At 38.0% G+C, this 19,457-nt stretch overlaps 1 long non-coding RNA gene across 3 annotated transcripts in view; it reads left to right on the plus strand.

Annotated features, from left to right (window-relative positions):
• LOC140604683 (uncharacterized) overlaps positions 1-19,457 on the plus strand; it is a 40,915-nt gene that overhangs the window by 4,709 nt on the left and 16,749 nt on the right. The window contains exons 3-4 of one of the 3 annotated variants that reach the window (XR_012007495.1): positions 1,141-1,235; positions 19,206-19,317. This is a non-coding gene — a long non-coding RNA (uncharacterized lncRNA). Of the gene's footprint in view, positions 1-1,140; positions 1,329-6,340; positions 6,467-19,205; positions 19,318-19,457 lie in introns of those variants that run through there. The other 2 variants (XR_012007494.1, XR_012007493.1) reach the window with 2 other exon arrangements.

The following is a 19,457-nucleotide window of genomic DNA, read 5'->3' on the forward strand; positions in this document are numbered from 1 at the left end:
GAAATCTGTCTTAATCCAGTTCCTTCACCACTGTAAAAATAAGGTGAGATCGTTGTTGATCAAAGCAACGTGTTCTCCTGCAGCCGCACCTGTTCCTACAACCTCCACGGCTGGGTGACAGTCTACCAAGGGATCCAGTCCCCAGTATAACAAAAAAGCTCTTTGTACAGCTTAGGGAACAGAATTTAAGCATGGTTTGTTTAATAGGACAGCATAGACTGTTACGAAGCTTAAACTGGATTTCTAATTCCTAAAGCAAACAAAATAGAATATGCTAAATATTGTTCCTAAATCTTGCATATTTAGTTCTGTTGGCAATGAAGTGAACAATGTGCTGTTACATGGGGCCCAGAGAGGAAAGGTGACGATCACTTTGGGCAGGATTAGACAGAGCATTGGAGCATCTCAGCAAAGCAAATTGGATTTATTTTTCAGATTCCATCTTCTAAGAAAATGTATGGTAGGAAGCAGACTGGCCCACAGGCTATTAATCAGATGCCTTAATAGCCTCTGTGAGAGTCTGACCTTGATAAGAATCCAGAATGACCTTGATAAATTAGAGGTACCTGAAATCAAAACACACCCAGCAGAGGGAAGGCTTTATGGAAATCTATTTACTCGAATAAATTAAAAATGAGAAAATGATTACAGAAGAGCAAAAACCTTACCAAAGGGTAAATGATAGAAATATAAATGTCAGCAATATATATAAAACTGTTTTTAAAATCTGAATATAGGGCACCTGGGTGGTTCAGTGGTTGAGCGTCTGCCTTCAACTCAGGGCGTGATCCCAGAGTCCTGGGATCGAGTGCCGCATCGGGCTCCCTGCACGGAGCCTGCTTCTCCCTCTGCCTGTGTCTCTGCCACTCTCTGTGTCTCTCATGAATAAATATCTTTAAAAAAATTTTTTAAAAATCTAAATATAAAGTAAAATCTACAAACACAAAATTAGCATGTGTGCATCACAGAAGAGACAGTTCAGCAGTTAGCAGAACCCACCTGAAGCTCTATATCCCTCCTAGATGAGGAACAAGAGGAAAAATGTGGCAAGAGGTACAGGAAGAAAGTTTGGCCAGGCCTATCCCTGGACGTCTCGGTCTTGACTGGCTTATAATAACAACATTGTTTTAAATATTTCAGGTTTATCAAGCTCTGGGCTGGTGAATGCCTTCAATCACAGAGGCTTACAAGAACAACTTCATCTTGAAATGGGCATTAATACGTGTCACTGCCAGGTGGGGAAAAATTGCAGTGTTAACCAACAACAAAAAGGAAAAACTAGCTGCTGACCATCCATGCCCTCCCACCCCCCAGCCCACCCTTAACCCTAGTAAACCCAAACACAGATAGGTCTGGCTTGTTCCTGCTGGAGAAGGGGGGGTGGGGGGAGGCAGACTTGGCTTTTATTAAGGCCACAGTGTGAGAGCTTCTGTGAGCAATATTGAAAAGGCTGCACTTGTTTCCAAGGAATTTGATTGTTTATACTTCATAATGATAAGCTTCAAAAGTGACCTGGAAAAAGAAGGCTGCTGGCTTTTCACTCCGCCAGGAGGGGCTGTGCTTTGTTCTCTGAGAGGCACTCTGACCAAATTAACAGAGTGTATCTCTCGTGACCTTTTCCACTTAGCATTGTTTCTTAGGGAAACAGTGACTCCAGGGCCCCTCCAGGCTGTGTGCGACAACGCCCCACCGCACAGAAGGGCCTTGGGCCTCTGCCGTCACTGAGTTATTGAATCAGTAACGAAACACATCAGCCTTGGCAAATAAAACCTGGCAAGAAGCGTTTTAAAACAAATGCTGCTGGTTTCACCTGAGCCACTGAAACAAATTATGGGGCCCAAGGTGAAACTTGGCAGCGTCTGTGAGCTCTGAAGTGGCCAGCACCAGGGCCCTCGCTTGCCAAATGCGCAGATCGCAGAGGAATGAAAATTAGCAGTGTTGCCCCCCACACCCCCTGCCCTTAGAAGCACTTCTGATAGAACTGTTCAGTGAGATTTAGTCATCAAAATGAGCAAAAAATATAATGAGGTCTGAGTAACATATGATGAGATACTTGTTTGAGAATCCAATGGTCTGATCCCAAATCAGAAAAATGGTTGAAGGACAACACCCCCCACCCCAAACACACACACACACACACACACACACACACACACACACACACACAGATCCCCTGGAAACAAAAATGCACTACATGTCCTAGATATCCAGTTAAAGGCAGTGATGGCATATACAACTTGGCAAAATAATCTCCATGACCTTATGGAATACTGGACAGGGGTTCCATTTTATCACGTTAGGATGGTAATCAAGAATGGTAATTATTTCACCAAGTTTGTCCAACTCAGAATTCATTTCCTTTGTTTTCAAGAGTAAGACTCACAGGTCCTAATTTCTGGCTAGTTACCTTGAACTGATAACGAGGGAAAATACTCTTCTTTTGGACACTTTCTACGTCAAAGGAAGAAGATTAGTTTTATAAACAGTCCTTGTGTTTTTCAAGTTAGCACAAAAATCATTTCACAACTAACTTTACTACAGGCATGAGGGTAGATAAAGAAAACTCTACTAAGAGCTGACACCTAAACTATGTCTTGAAGGATAAGGAGGGGGACTTAATGAAGGAAAGACATAACAAAGTCTGTAAACCAAGAAAATAACGTGAGCCAAGTCTAGGATACATGAGGGGGGATTGGTGGATTTTCTTTCATAAATTGGGTGAAATAAATGTATCCCCTGATTTTCTAACAGGATTTTTAGTGGATCAAATAAGGTAATATATGAAGGAGTTTTAAACTCAACAGTTATAAACACACTCAAGCTATTATTTAATTTTTGGTAACATGAGAAAGTTTTATCACAGTATCTATTAGGATTAGGATTGGCTGCATATATGGCAAAACCGAATAACAGTGCTTCAACAAGACTATGCTTAAGGGATGAGGGACCAGGAGTTCAGGGCTAGTGGAAAACTGGCCCCATGGTCATCAGGATGCCAGCTCCTTCTCTCTGTCCTGCCATCTTTGGAAAATAACATCCGTCCTCAAAGCATCCTCATGGTCCAGAATGGCTGCTTTTACTCCAGCCAGCATGTCCATGTTCCAGGCAAATGAACAGGAAAGGGCAAAGGGGCACATTTTCTACCTGAGTTGGCCTCCTTTTTTTTTTTTTAATCAAGATATAATTGACATATGATATTTTGAGTTGGCTTTATGTAGAGAACTTTCCCGTAACTCCAGCATTTCTGCTGACATCTCATTGCCCAGTCCTAGCTACAAGTGAGGCTCAAAAAATGTCATCTCTCAGCTAGGCACATGGTGGCCCCAGATATATCAGTGTTCTATTATTGAGGAAGAAATTGAGAACAATCATGGGTTGGCAGCAAGCTGCCTCTGCCAGATATCAGCCAGGGGTCATCAGTCATGAATCTTTAGGCAAGATTCACCTTTTTCTTCAAGCCTGCAGCTGGACCTTGAAAGTGACACTATTTACAGACGGGGCTCTAGGGCAGCTCAGTTGCAGATGGACCATCACATTGTGCAGTTACCTTTTCCTTGTACACTTATTTATCTAAACTCTGTCTATCTTGTGGGACTATAAACTTCTGGAGAAAAGGGACCATTTATTTTGTCTTCACCCTACATTTATTGCTTAGCACGGCACCTGGCATGTAGAGACAGATATGATGAATGAACAAATGAATGAATGACCAGGCTGGGGAAGTCACCGTGAATTGTATCTTCCTCCAAGGCTATCCCTCGATCCAACCCAACAAGCATTCCTTTATCCCGTACTACATGCCAAGAACCTCATCCGGTGTTAGATTACTAAATTACAACTCCCATTCTGGGTGGGAGAAAATACAAGTGAATAACTGGTTATGTTACAGTGTGATTTGCTTTGCAGAACAATGATATCCAGGCAGTCATGGGTGAAGAGAAATAGCTAGTCCCTCAGCTCCATGAAGTGGCTGTGCTTGAGTTGGGTCAAAAGGATAACGAGGGGCTTGGCTTGCTAGTCTGGGAAATCAGGGGCAGGATTTCAAGAGCAACACAGCCACTGGAAACCAACTTGGCAGTTTGGGGAACCCAAGGAGATTTGAATGCAGCTGAAGTGCAGATTGCGGAAGGCATGAGAGGAGAGAAGATTGAAAAGATGGATGTGCAACAATTTGTGAAATGTTTTGTTGTGCACGTTAAGGACTTTGGAGTTTAGCTTTCAGGAAACAGGAAACCACCACAGGGTGCTAAAAAGAACAAAGATGTGATCGTGTTTGTATTTTAGGAAGATAGCTTTGGGACACATTTACCTGGGCAATCTATTTTCATGGAAATATAGCTTCATAGGACTTTATATTTTGATTTCTTTTATTTCTCATTTCATTAGACATTCATTGAGCACCTTCTTTATGTAAGGTATTGTATTAGGTGCCAAGAGAAGTACCAACATTAGGAAGGACCCATAAATCATAAGACATACCAATATTTATGTTCCATCGAAAAGAAGGAAAAAACTTGTCAATGACATTGTAACAGTGTTCTAAGTTAGAAATTTTTAAAAAGACTGTATTTGACAGAGAGAGAGAGAGAGAGAGAGAGCGAGCACCTAAGCAGGGGAAGGAAGGAGAAGCAGGATCCCCACTGATCAAGGCGCCTGATGCAGGGCTCCATCCCAGGACCCCGAGATGATGACCTGAGCTGAAGGCAAACACTTAACCAACTCAGCCACCCAGTCACTCCTAACTTAGAATTTTTGATATTTGTTGAAAGAATTCTTTTAAATGTAATTATTTAAATTTCATCGTGTTTCACTCTGTGCATACAAAAAAAAAAAAAAAAAAAAAAAGAGGGGCACCTGGATGGCTCAGTGATTGAGTGTCTGCCTTTGGCCCAGAGCGTGATCCCAGGATCTGGGATCAAGTCTCACATCAGGCTCCTGCATGGAGTCTGTTTCTCCCTCTGCCTGTGTCTCTGCCTCTCTCTCTCTCTCTCTCTTTCTCTCTGTGTCTCTTATGAATAAATAAATAAAATCTTTAAAACAAAAACAAAAAAGAAAAAGAAAAAAAGTGAAAGTAGTTAAGATACTCCTAAAATTCTTCATATTCATATTTCTGAGTGGCATTTAGATCAGGGTCATTGGTATTCAGGACACACACGCACATATACACACATCAACATCATCTACCTGATAGTTTTCAGTCTCAAAGTTTGTCATGTATCGGAATCAGTTTGAAAAGTGGTAAAAATAGAGTTGCAGGCCATGTTCCATTTCAGCAAACCTGGGCTTCTTATATTCTATGTCAGTACTTCAAGACATTCTAAGACCCTCAAAGTTTAAGAAGCACTGCTCTACGGCATCAGGAGAGTTATTGTCTCAGGACCACTTCTTAAAGTGAATGTACCACTTACGTTTTCAGTATTTTCTTGTATTTGGTGAGTTTTGGTGTAATACAGGACAAAGGTGTCACAGTTGATACCTAGCTGAGAGCTACATTGTTTCCTGGGATGTTAAACTGTAGACAGTGTGTGTCTTAGAATCAATGAACTATGCTATTTTCAAAAGGATGGGAATTTTACAAAGCATGCAAGGAATAGATCAAAGATAATGATTGCCTGATTTTTAAAAAAAAAATTTATTTATTTACCATACTCACAGAGAGAGAGAGAGAGAGAGAGAGGCAGAGACACAGGCAGAGGGAGAAGCAGGCTCCATGCACCAGGAGCACGACGTGGGATTCGATTCCAGGTCTCCAGGATCGCGCCCTGGGCCAAAGGCAGGCGCCAAACCACTGCGCCACCCAGGGATCCCCCTGATTTCTATAATAAGGAACTGATAGATTATGGTGCCTCCACATGGAAGATGGTCTGTGTTTAAAAATAATTATGTAGAATGATATTTTTATTTTTTAAGATTTATTTATTTATTTATTTATTTATTTATTTATGAGAGAGAGAGAGAGAGAGAGAGAGGGGCAGAGACACAGGAGGAGGGAGAAGCAGGCTCCATGCCAGGAGCCTGACGTGGGACTCGATTCTGGGACCCCAGGATCACGCCCTGGGCCAAAGGCAGGCACTAAACTGTTGAGCCAGGGATCCCTAGAATGATATTTTTAAAAGGGTGTTCTATGAGTGGGTATTCAAAAAGGGCACCAGAAGAAAAAAAAAAAATAGAGTGAGAAACTTGCAGACCATGTCCCTCTCTTAGAGTTTCACAGTGCATTTGGGCATTGAAAACTCTGAGAAAGCTAGGAGTTTTTAACCTATAACTTTCTGATTTATGGCATAAAAGATATTCATATTTTATTTATTTATCTATCTAAATATCAATTTGTTTATTTTAGTTGTCTCTACACCCAACATGGGGCTCAAACTCATAACCCCAAGATCAAGAGTTGCATGTTCTTCGGACTGAGCCAGCCAAGTGCCCTTCATATTATATTTAAATAAACAGCAACAATAATGAAAAAGTAGGTGCCTATTTTGTGAGACTTTTTCAGTTCACATGAGACTAGAAGAGAAGTGTTAGTCATAAATTATAGTAGAGGAAAGAAGAACAAAATGAATGTAAGCATCATGTACAATTTTTGGTGCTTTTCAAGGTCATATATCTATGTAATAGAGATTTTTAAACAAATGAGTCAGCCTGTTTTGTCTGTAGTTTGATATAAAGGCCAAGTAGGGAACTCAGTAAATTGTATCTCGAAAGTTATTCAGCTATTGAGGAGAAATAACCTCAAATGAACAGTGTACAGCCTATATCATACGTGAGGTAAGCAGTACCTGATACTAGTTACGTGATCTTGGGCAATTGCTTTAACTTCACAAGCTCATTTTTTTTTTTTTTTTTTTACATCAAAATGGTTACAGGTACTATATTTGATTCCTAGGGCTGCTGTAACAGACTACCACAGACTGGTTGGTTATACACAATGGAAATTTATCGTCTCAGAGTTGTGGAGCCTAGAAGTTCAAAAGCAAGTGTTAGCAGAGCCATGTTTTCTGAAGCCTCTAGAGAAAGATCCTTCCTTCCTCTATGTAGCCTCTGGTTGTGAGAAACCCCTGGTGTTCCTTGGCTTGTGGCAGTATAATTCCAATCTCTGCTTCCATCTTCACATAATCACCTTCCCTCTGTGTGTTTGTGTCCAAATTTTCTTTTCTTATCAGGACACTAGTCACTGGAGTAGAGCCCACCCTAATCCATTACGACCTCAACTTGATTATATCTGCAAAGGTCCTATTTTTAAATAAGGTAACATTCTCAGGTTTGGGGGTTTATGACTTCAATGTATCTTTTTGGAGACACAATTCAACCCCCATGATGATGTGATAGTTATTCTTTTTTGAGGAAAAAGTTATTGGTCTCTATTCAACGTTGGGTCTACAAAGAACTAAAGTATGGCTAATTCTACAGAACAGACTTGACAAATGAGTGAATTCCTAGGAAACCGGTGGAAAATATCAAACAGACTGTTTATTTGGATGCTTTTTGTTTTTACTGAACTGACTAGAAATTTCCTCTATCGGATTTGGAGTGACTCTACCATTGCAAAATTGAAGCAACAGTAACAAAAAGGAATATATCTTATATGCCAAAAGGATCCTACCAAATCTCTTCCAGATTGATGTCTTTTTCCAGAAGAATTATCCAAAGCAACCTTCCCCAAACCCATACTTTTACTTCAAAGTTCATCCTCCCCCCATCTGGGCAGTAGGTAGTCTGATGCTCAGGCAGGCAGCTCTTTGAGATTGATCAGTGGGCTTCTGAATTCTCTTTACCCATCAGTTGTTGAGAGGAAACATGTATGATTTCATCGTGTCTCCAAAGGCAGTCATTGCTTCTTAATTCAGACTCTCAAAGACATTTATACCATCCTCTGGTTATAGGTCAAGTGGTTTTAGCAATTTCAGACCACCAGTGATCTAAAGTAGATACTGAAGCTTTCAAAGGTGCTTAAAATTGAAGAGAATTATTAGGCACATGGAAAACAATTTTTTATTTGTTCATTATGTTCTGTTTTTAGTGTATTGGAAATCATTTCTAGTTTCAAAGCACAGTGTTATAATAATAGTCAATGTAATTTATTTAGCAGATTACCATGTGCCAGGCACCATGCTACAAGTTTTATAAATATTAAATCTGTTCCTCATAGTAGCCCTGCCAAATAGGCATTATTTTTATTTGACAGATGAGAAATTAGACTGAAAAATCATGACTTTCAAGGTCAGAGAATCACATTAAATCTACCATACTACGTTTCTTATTTAAGCACTGTTTAAATTAGTTGCCTGTAAATGTAGAGACTCTTGTTAGCTCTGTTTGAATCAGATTACTGAAAGTCAACTTAAAAGGCAGTGGTGATATTCCCAACATTTTTTTTTTGCCATTTATCTTGGATAAATCATTTTGATCATTCTCATTATAGTTTCTGCATCTTAGAATAAAGATATTCTATTTTTCATTACTTTGAAGTATTGCACATAGGACTGTGGAAAGAGAGAAAGCATTATTAGGATTTAGATGCTAGGTAATTTTACTAGCAACAGTCATCACTTAAAAATCAAACTACAGAATTGCTCCTGAAATGAATGAAACCATTTCTGTTTCCAGCTGTTCTTTACACTGGGCCTAAGTCCACTGTGAAGAAAGAAGAATAATGGTTTTGATTTTTCTCTCAGTTGCAATGACCTAGCTCACTTAAGATTTCCTCTCTGTGCCATAGAATATCTTCACCTAAAACTCCTGCAAAGTGAAATAGCCCAGGTCACCACAGGGAGTCTTTCTGCAGTTAATTAAACAAGCTAGCCTGAAAGCGTTTCAAGTCCATGGCTTAACAAGCCAAACAAGAACTTTATTCAAGCAAAATCGAAGTAGGGGAGCAAAATTTTAGTCAGCAATATTTTAACCAGTGACACCTCATCAAATGTGGTCTCAAATTCTTTTAAATCCATTGCCATATCACTGCGTTTATATAATAAAAAACATTTCTTAGCGTTCCCATGCTCTTCAGAACCAGGGTGGTTTTCTCTAAAGTTTTTCTTTGTATCTAAACTTGGAGGAAATATTTTTTATTCAAGAGCAGCCCCTCATATATGCTCACTGGGCTGAGGTATGTGCATTTATTGACCATTGATGCCTGTTATTCAAATTACACTCGTTTATGATAAACATAAATCCAGGGCTACAGCACAGTGTGTCAGCATATCATGGAAATCTTTCTTGAATTTTCTTTGGAATATTTTCTTTTTCATTGCCTTGTACATTATTCATGTATGTCACCATATTTTATAGACAAAAGAAGTTGGTCATGTCAGCTGGTGTGTATTAGCAAATTCATTGAAAAAATAATTCAGCATATTTGGAATTACGATTCTTTTGTAAAATTGGGGCTATTAATATACACTATTCCCCTCCCTTCTCTGTAATTTGCAGGGTTAGTGGGGAAAAAAGGAAAGATAAAGGACCAATGAAATCACACTAATTTGTGTAACAAATGTATTTCTGAGTTCTTTGATGAGCCAGGCACTATAATCAGGTGAAATAACATTAAAAGGAGAACCAGTAGACAGAATTACTATAGAATTTATCCCTAATTATATCATCATGAGCAAATTACCAACTGCATTTCTCAGCTCCCTTATTTGTAGATTAGGAATGTCTTGGGCCCCTGCCCACTCACAAGTTATTATGAGGATCAAATGAACCTTTTTATTTGCTAGTATAAAGGACAGTGAGTTGGAATTCAGCTTGCTTTCCTTCTCCACTGCAGCCACTGGCCCGCCTGCCCTCATCATCTTTGTCGTCATCATCTTTATTCTGATCATCATTATTACTATGGTTTTAGGTTGGTTCCCTTAAAACAGGATTTACTAGAGGAGGTTTATTGCTGAGTACCTTTCCTTAAAATACCTGTAAGGGAGTATGGCAGGGAAACTTGGAGAAGTGAATGCTGGTGAAGTTTCAGGAGAGGCCACAGGAAGCTGTGGTGCTGAGATAACCCTTTCAAGTTTTCCCAAGTCAAGACAAGGGGGCTGGGTCTTTGTAGCCCCCTATCCACTCATTGCATGCAGGCTACCTACATGGAGGTGCATAACTTTGGGTGAGGCTATTTGTGGAGAGAGACTCAGTTGTCAGTTTTCAGTAGTACATGCTCCTGGCATCAGGATAAATGAGTGTGCCTTGGTCCTGAAGAGAAGATAGGAGAGATTGCAATTTCTGCTAAAATCACCACCACCACCACCACCACCATCACCACCACCATCATCATCTGGGGCTTGAAATGGCCTCCAAGAAGTCCTTGAACACACTGTCATTTCATTTGTCTTCTCTAACACAACAAAGAAAGACAAAATAGAGCTGCCCCGATAGGTAACATCAAATTATAACTGAACCTCAAGGGCATCATAGGAAGAAGGCAAGGAACTCCACCCACAGTCATGGCAAGATCACATCCTTCCCAATATACAGATGCATAGCATAGTACATCAACTCCAAATCAAATGTCTCTTGTCTCCACATTGATCACTCTCCAGTTTCCATTTCTTTCATCAAATTATAGATTTTCAGGGTGGGAGAGGACTTTGCAGGTAAGTCAGTTGATATAAATGCTGCTTTGTGGTTGAGTTCTCTTTAGTGATCCTGACAAACACTATCCAGCCTTTATTGGATGGACCAGCTCCAGCACTGAAGGCTCACTACATTCCCAAGCAGCCTATTCTGTTGCCACGTTTTGTGTGAGTGGGATTTGCTTTTCCATTGGTCCCATTGCTATGCTATGGGATAACAGCGTAGATTTACCCATCATCCATATGTGCCATACACATTTTTTTCTTGAATTAAGTGTACTTAATTCCCAAAACTTGTTCCTAGTTTGTAACAGTTTAAAAGCTTATACCTGGGGATCCCTGGGTGGCGCAGGGGTTTGGCGCCTGCCTTTGGCCCAGGGCGCGATCCTGGAGACCTGGGATCGAATCCCACATCGGGCTTCCGGTGCATGGAGCCTGCTTCTCCCTCTGCCTGTGTCTCTGCCTCTCTCTCTTTCTCTCTCTGTGACTATCATAAATAAATAAACATTTTAAAAAAAATAAATAAAAGCTTATACCTGGCCTCTATCCTTTGAATTTACTTTTTTCCTCTTAAACTGAGAAGATTGCTCCAAGTTTTCTCTAACTCATGCAAAGAAGGACAGGGCAATCATCTTCACTCTTGCTACTGGGCCTCTATTCATGTGGCCTATTATTAAAATACTAGATTCTAAGTTGTATGTGTTAACAGCATGATATGGTTGCTAAATAAAGCTCTGTTTTAAACCGTGTGTCTCTTAGTCTTGTCCTAATGCAGCTGGCCTTTTTTTAAATGCTAGTGTAGGACTTTCCATAGATTTGAGTAAAACTTAATTTTTTAAAAAAAGATTCATTTATTTATTTAAGAGAGAGAAAGAAAGAGAGAGAGAACATGAGTGGGGTGAGGGGCAGAGGGAGAAGTAGATTCCCCACTGAGCCGGGATCCTGATGTGGGGCTGGATCCCAGGACCCCAGGACCATGACCTGAGCTGAAGGCAGACGCTTAACCGACTGAGCTGCCCAGGTGCCCCTGAGTAAAACTTAATTTTGTCTTTCATTCCAACTATTGAGATCTTGGTGGATTCTACTTTTGTTTCAAAGTTGTTTGTTTGTTTTCAGTACTATTAGGGTAATTACATACATAAATATGCACATATGGATAGAGTAACATGGAAAATTTAGGGAAAGAGAAAAAGAGAGATATGAGGGGAGAGAAGGTAATTGCTTCTCCACCCCACTCTACTCACTAGACACACAGACACACAAACCAAGAGATGACTTTGAAAGATTAGATGAAGCAGATGGAACATACTACTTAACCAAAAGATAGAGGACTAAGTTTTCTTTAAGCTTTGCACCCGATTTCAGTAACATAGTCATTATTTATAAAACGTTAACACCTACTCTGTACTCAGGCAGTGGAATAAAACGTCCATAAAAATTATTTCATACAGAAGTCTCAAGATATTTTTCATTTATTATTAATTCCAGCCATCTGCTTTATACAGTCAACCCATACTTTCTAATTTCTCTACTTAATTTCTTGAGTGGTACCAAAGATGTATTGCCAAGTAGATCAAAGTAAATAATTTGATTTTCAGATTTAAATCTTCCATTGAAATGACTACACTGACTTGGACTAAGAAGAGGGGGACATGTATAACTACCACTAATGCATTGTATAGCTTTTCATTCAATAATTTCCATCATAATTTCCCCAAGGGTTTCAATTCTCCTGTATGACAAAACTTTAAGAAGCACAGTGGTAACTGCATATCATTTGATTGTACATTTATACTGACAATTTTTCAAAGCAAGCTATATTCTTTTTACTTCTTTTTCTTCACATTTTTTTCCCCATTTCCCTGGTAACTATTATTAACCCAGGGATAGAGAATTGAAAGGGGCTTAGAACAATAGTAAGAGAATATACACTCTGGTTGCCCGTTTAGATACCTTCAGACCATAGTTTGGAGAATGAGAAACTAAGCTATTGGAAATTTCCCAATTGGTGAATTTGCAGGGTAACTGTATAGAGGCAGGAGATCCAGAACACATATGAGAGGCTATAAGGTGATAGAGAATTTTTTTTAAAAAAAATAGCTCTTTGATTCACCAATATCTGATTTTAATTCTGCAAACAGAAAACAGTTATGGGAGGGAGCAGCTGAGCAAACATCATCATAAACACCAAAGAAATAGGAGCATAGATTTAATGTGCTGGAAAGGGCCTCCTTTTGATCTCTGAAATACAACTTGGTCCAAATCAAGAAAGGGAGTGGCATCTGCAGTAAAAGCAAAGAAGCTGACATCCAAAAGATAAAGAACTCAGGATGGAACCTTGCTGGTACTAATGCTTGCTCGTTTATTCTTTCTTTCTTTCTTTCTTTCTTTCTTTCTTTCTTTCTTTCTTTCTTTCTTTCTTTCTTTTTTTCTTTTTTTCGGCATACCCTGGATATCTTAGATTACCACTGTTTGTCAAAGTAGCATGGTTAATTATTTACCTTTCTCACCATTGGGCTCAGATTCTTTTCTTATCAAACTTCTGTGTCTGAACCCAAAACAAACAACCTCCCTAGAGCAGTAAATGATCATGTCAAGCTGGGTTTGTGTGCTGGTGGTGGGATATATTTCTCTTCTTTCTCTTAAGATCTCTCTTGTTGCCAGTAATCATTCTGCTAGTGAGGGTCAGGGCTAATTTGGGCTGCTATGTTGTACTTATGGTTTGCCATGACTTGATTCTTTGTGATATTTTAAATTTGCCCTTTAGACCTCTTCCTTATGTCTCAGTCTATCCTAATTCCTTTATTCAATAAGGTATTTCAGATTTCACTAAAGAAAGAAGGCTGTGTCTCTACCCAAGGGTTTTCCTTTGTTGTTGTTGTTGTTGTTATTTTTTGCGGGGTTGATTGAGGGGGAGGGGCGTGGATTTTAGATCATTACTCTAAAATGGACCTAACATGATGACCTAGAATTAGAATGATTGAATGATTAAAAATAATTAGACAGCAGAGCTGATATTTTGGGCTTTTTTCTCCTTTTCTCCAAGACTCCTTCCAGCGCAGATTGCTCTGGCCAAATGTGGTAGAAAAGAGCTGGTAGGTGGGGTGGTTGCAAGCAGATGCTCTGTTTCTGCAGCAACTTCCAGTTTAAATTCCATCTCAAATGAAACCGCTATTCTTGTCCTTGATTTTAGATCTATTTTTCTCCCTTCGTAAAGTACATCGCTCTTGATCATTTATCCTTACTTTAAAACTCTTATGTAGTTGTATCTTTTATTATGATGCCTGAAATCACTCTTGGAACAAGGAAGATATAAAACAAAAAAGGAATAAAAAGAGTGGAGCCCAACGGTCAAAATCATAGACTGTGTTAGCAGCCTTTCATTTATTTATTTATTCATTCAGTCATTCCTAAAGACTTCCTTAGTATTTATTATGTCACAGGTATTAGGATAGGTATTGGCCTTGAAGAGTAACCAAGAGTCCTCACAGAGCTTACAGTCTAGACTAGAATGTAGGTCTCTTGACAACCAAAGTTCTGCTTTTCCCACCACACTCTACCATGTTATTGGTACTTTAAGAAAAAATGCAATCCCTGGGGCACCTGGGTGGCTCAGTTGGTTAAGCATCCAACTCTTGATTTCGGCTCAGGTTGTGATCTCAGGGCCATGAGATCGGGTCTCATATTGGGCTCCATGTTGAGCGGGGAGTCTGCTTAAGACTCTCTCTCCTGGAACGCCTGGGTGGCTCTGTGGTTGAGCCTTTGCCTTTGGCTCAGTCATGATCCCGAGGTCCTGGGATTGAGTCCCACATCGGGCTCCCTGCATGGAGCCTGCTTCTACCTCTGCATATGTCTCTGCCTTTCTCTGTGTGTCTGTCATGAATAAATAAATAAATAAAATATTTAAAAAAATACTGTCTCTCCCTCTGCCCCTCTGCCTACCCCCTCAAATAAATGAAAAAATAACAGCTTCTAACAGAGTGACAGATTAAGTAAAAAATTCTTACAATCGGTTTAGCAGTGTCTCGCACATACAGTTCAATAAATGTTAAATATTATTATTATTAATTATTGATGTTCTCTTGTTATAAATATAGTCAATCTTATAATTATTGTAACTTATTTTCAAAATCTAAGTTGGGAATCATTTCTGAACAAAATGAAATTCTTTATCATTAATCATTAGTCAGGATTCAAGTGTAATGCTGAGGTTTAATACTTTTTGAAACTTGTCTTTCATTCTTTGAAATTTTTTCTTCTTATAATAGCAAAGTTTATCATGTTTGATAGTTATAAGAAGTTGCCCATCTGGCTGTTACAGAGTATTAAAGATACTACTGTAAAAGCTGGAACATTTTTCAGAATTACCTTTTCTGCACCTATGGTCTTCAAATGGCTAATTCCAAAGAACAAAGGATAAGTTATCCATGGGCAATGAAGTCATAATTTTATTTTTATCACCCCTGTCTGAGTATAACTACCACTGTACATCATGTCCAAGTAATGCGAACATGTCTGGTTGGCACAACTACAATAGCAGTGCTGATAAGTAACTGATCAGCTTATCCACAGCATTCTTTTCATGGGGAGGTCACTGTCCTCTTTGTTCCTGAAAGTCCAACAGAGCTTAAACATTCCAGAAACTGGCCATTCAAATTAATTAAATGACATCATGTACACGGCTCCTGGGATTATTATCTTGTGATACTGAAGCTTCTGTGCTTTTATGTTTGCCTAATTAAATTCTATCAAATGTAAGAAGTTAAGCAATTAGCATTACTAGACCACATAATTAACACATGCCTTAAACACACTTTTTTGAATAATAGATTACTACTACCTATGAAATACAAAAGGATTACCAATGTTTAAAACTTATGACTATGGAATATCATCTTAATGTTTCTCCATATGTAAAACAGGAATTATAGCATCTAATTCATAGGCTTTTATAAGGATTTACACAGGGCATTTAATTCAATTAATATTTAATTTCAGTATTTAATTTTCAATTAATATTTAACACTAATTCTCAACTAATCTTTATACAGTTAATAGAAAACTAAGATGTAATAAAATTCAATACTATAATTATGATGGAAATAATGATTCTTAAACTTTGACTCAGAAGGCACCTGATGGTTTTGCATCGCATAAATAATGTCGAACTCCCTCACTGCACTGAAAAGCTCCAGGAGCAGGTAGCACAATTCCTGGAACACAACACATGCTCAACAGATAGTTCTAGGAGATCTCTAGGTGGCTCAGTGCTTTTGGCCCAGGGCGTGATCCTGGAGTCCTGGGATGGAGTCCCCACATTGGTCTCCCTGCATGGAGGCTGCTTCTCCCTCTGCCTGTGTCTCTGCCTCTCTCTCTCTCTCTCTCTCTATGTATCTCATGAATAAATAAATAAATAAAATCTTAAAAAAAAACCCAAACAGACAGTTCTAGAATTAATCAAGACAATATCAATATAAATTATAACATTGGAAATGCCAATTAATAGATATTCAGATAATGAAATCATTAAACCAACTTTTACTATATGTGTTCCACATATAAACACAATGCATAAAATAAATACACATATGAGACACTACTTAGATAAACACATGTATTTCACAGACTACTTACAGCATGCGTAAGTTACCACCATGCATTTAGGAACAAAATATGCTCCCTTGCTCTTGAAAAGTTTAGATTCATGAAGTGAAGAAAAAACATACACACATAATTCTCAAATCAGGTAGAATGGGCTCAATGCTAAGTGTATGTATTTCTCTACCAGATATATGCTACTGAGAACTTCTCATTATTTTCCTCAAATCATGAATATAAATGTTTCTATCTAAAATAATTCTAAGTTTGGGCCTTATAAATTTTAACACCCAAATGACTTAATTATGGATTTTATGGAATATCAGCATATATTTGATTTGAGGGGATCCCTGGGTGGCTCAGCGGTTTGGCACCTGCCTTTGGTTCCGGGTGTGGTCCTGGAGTCCCGGAATCAAGTCCCACGTCGGGATCTCGGCATGGAGCCTGCTTCTCCCTCCTCCTGTGTCTCTGCCTCTCTCTCTCCCCCTCTCCCTCTCTCTATCATAAATAAATAAATAAATAAATAAATAAATAAATAAATAAATAAATAAATCAATCTAAAAAAAAAAAAAACCTTATATATTTGATTTGATTTGCACACACTAAAAATGATAACTTTTTGCTAGAACCTATACTATTGTCTTTCAGAATATATTCTCAAAGTCAGGATGTTTGTAATTTATAAAGTAACCTAATATTAGAGTTATAATAAATTTTAAAAATCTCTAAAAATAATTTTAAATAGTTTTATGGAAAAAGATGGGATGGAATAAAGTATGTAGGTGACTATAAAATATGTTGCTTGGTTAAGGATAATAAAACAATATTGCAATTCCCACGGAGTTCAAAATTATATTGATTTGTTTAGTAGAAAAAGGAAGGAACTTCTATCATCTTACATTCAGATGGACCATTCACAGTTTCCCCTAAGGATTCTAGACTACAATAGAAAAATGATTTATCAGTAGAACATTAGAATATGCTCACATAAATAAAAATTCAAATGAAAATTTATGTAAGTGTTGCTTAAAAAAAGTGATAAAAATGGAGGAATTTTATTTTTATTTTTTAAGCATATTTATTTATTCATGAGATACACACAGAGAGAAAGGCAGAGACACAGAAGACATGTCCCTCTTCATGAGGCTGATGTGGGACTCAATCCCAGGACCTGGAATCAGGACCTGAGCCAAAGGCAGATGTTCAACTACTGAGTCACCCAGGGGTACAAAATGGAGGAATTTTAAATTTTGTTGGGTTTTTGCCAGTTTTGAAAAGAATTTTCTTTTTTGAAGCAGCAGCAGTACTCAGCTAATGGATATTCAATAATAGAAAAACACTTCGGTCAGTTTTCCTCTACCCAGAAACCAAAATAATGGCATGAAAGTCAACTTTCAATTTTTTTTTTTATTTTTGAAAACCTCCTTTGAAGGTGGGAGACTTGGTTTCACAAGATGAGGAACTGATGAAGAGATTCAATTCAGCCTTGAAGAATTTCCATAAGCTACCTATGATAGACTCAAAGGGAAATATGAAGCCTTTAGACATGTCCATAGTTGAGATCTCTCATGACAGTCAAGTTTAATTCTAGAGGGAATGTCTAGGTGGCTCAGTCAGTTAAATGTCTTTGACTCTAGTCATGATCTAAGGGTCTCTGTCTCCTTTTGCTCATTCCCCCCTGCTCATTCTCTCTCTTTTTCTCTCATAAATAAATAAATAAATAAATAAATAAATAAATAAATAAAATAAATAAAATCTTTTTTAAAAAAAAGTTTAATTCTGGGGATTATAGGCAAGAATAAATAGCCTAGGTCTCCAGTATGTAACTGATAAAAAGATTGAGGTGAAGAGTTACAAATACCTACCTGGAACCTGGATCATGAATCAGTCTCATTTGTTAAAGAGCATAATCATGGAGCATTTTATTAAAGTAATTGGGAAGTTAATGTGTCACAGTCCAATTTTAGTATATGTGCTGCCGAAGTGAGCACTGTGTCACAGTCCATAGTGGTGCAATGAAACTAACCCAGTGATGAGGCCTGGTACATTTCCCCATTTTATAGTTTTCAGCATCTCTTTCTATACCTGCTTTATTTTCTGCTTTGAAGCACAGCAATACCGCTGTCCTGATCAGTGCAGATAAAAGGCAGTTTACAGAAGACACCAGGTGGTATACAGAAAAAAAAAATAGGGATTAAGAAGGTAAATATATTATAAAATTGTCTCACAAATTAAAACAATTTAAATAATTATAATAATAAACAATATTTATTAAGTGCTTACTATGTGTCCATTACTAAGTGCTTTATAGAAATCACTCATTTAATCTTTACAGTGAACCTGAGGTGGGCATAAAATTTATCCTCATTCTACAGACCGGGTCTCTGAACCTTGGAGAGTTACATAACTTGCCAAGGTCACACAACTAGTAGCATTGATTCAAACCTGGGGTATATGGCTCCAGAGCCTGATAGTAAATGCCTTTGGTACCAAGAATCAAGTTCCTTTTATTCCAAGTTACTCACAGAAAAAAATCTTATTTTGAATTTTAATACCTAAAAGGACTGGGATAAATAAGAAAGTATGTGAGTAGCTAGAGTTTTAAAAAGATGCATTTTTGCCTATCACTGGCTCTGTGATCTAAGGATAGCCACTTAAGATCTCTTGACTCCGGTGGACTCAGTTTACAAAAATGGCTAAGCTCTTTCTACTTCTAAAACTGTATGGTGCTTATGTTCACACAACACTTGGAATCATAATTATTTACTGCTTTAATTGTTGGATATTTAATTATGTCTATCTTACCCGTAATTTTTTTAAAGACAATCTTACGTTATTCATATCTCTTGCCTATGCATAGGGTGTCACATTTTTCATGTCAATGTAGAAATCAATATTGAACTGTTTTCTGATACCTAGGTGTATTAGAACTAATATAAGGGTGTTAGAACTAATATATATGCAAAAATCAAAATTAATATAAATCTAAGTAATCTTAATATCCAGAAATCATTGACTTTACATGGATTTTTGAATTTTACATAGAATGGAGTTCATCAAATATCTGTGTCCAGTGAAATGCAGGTCTAAACAAGATGAAGCCTGAAGTGTTTCCTAGAAATTGCAATGCCATTTACTTCTGGGTCAAGGATTGCAGGTGAGCCAGAGAATCTCAACCTGAAAAATGGTTTTGAAATTGTTGACTTCCAGGCTCTAGTGTTCTCTACATTTTAAAAACAGAGACGCTATTGGCTTCAAAGCTCTTGTAATAAATACTTTTTCCCCCCTTCAGGATTT

This window comes from Canis lupus, chromosome 15 (genome assembly GCF_048164855.1).
Source record: "Canis lupus baileyi chromosome 15, mCanLup2.hap1, whole genome shotgun sequence".
Taxonomy (NCBI): Eukaryota; Metazoa; Chordata; class Mammalia; order Carnivora; family Canidae; genus Canis; species Canis lupus.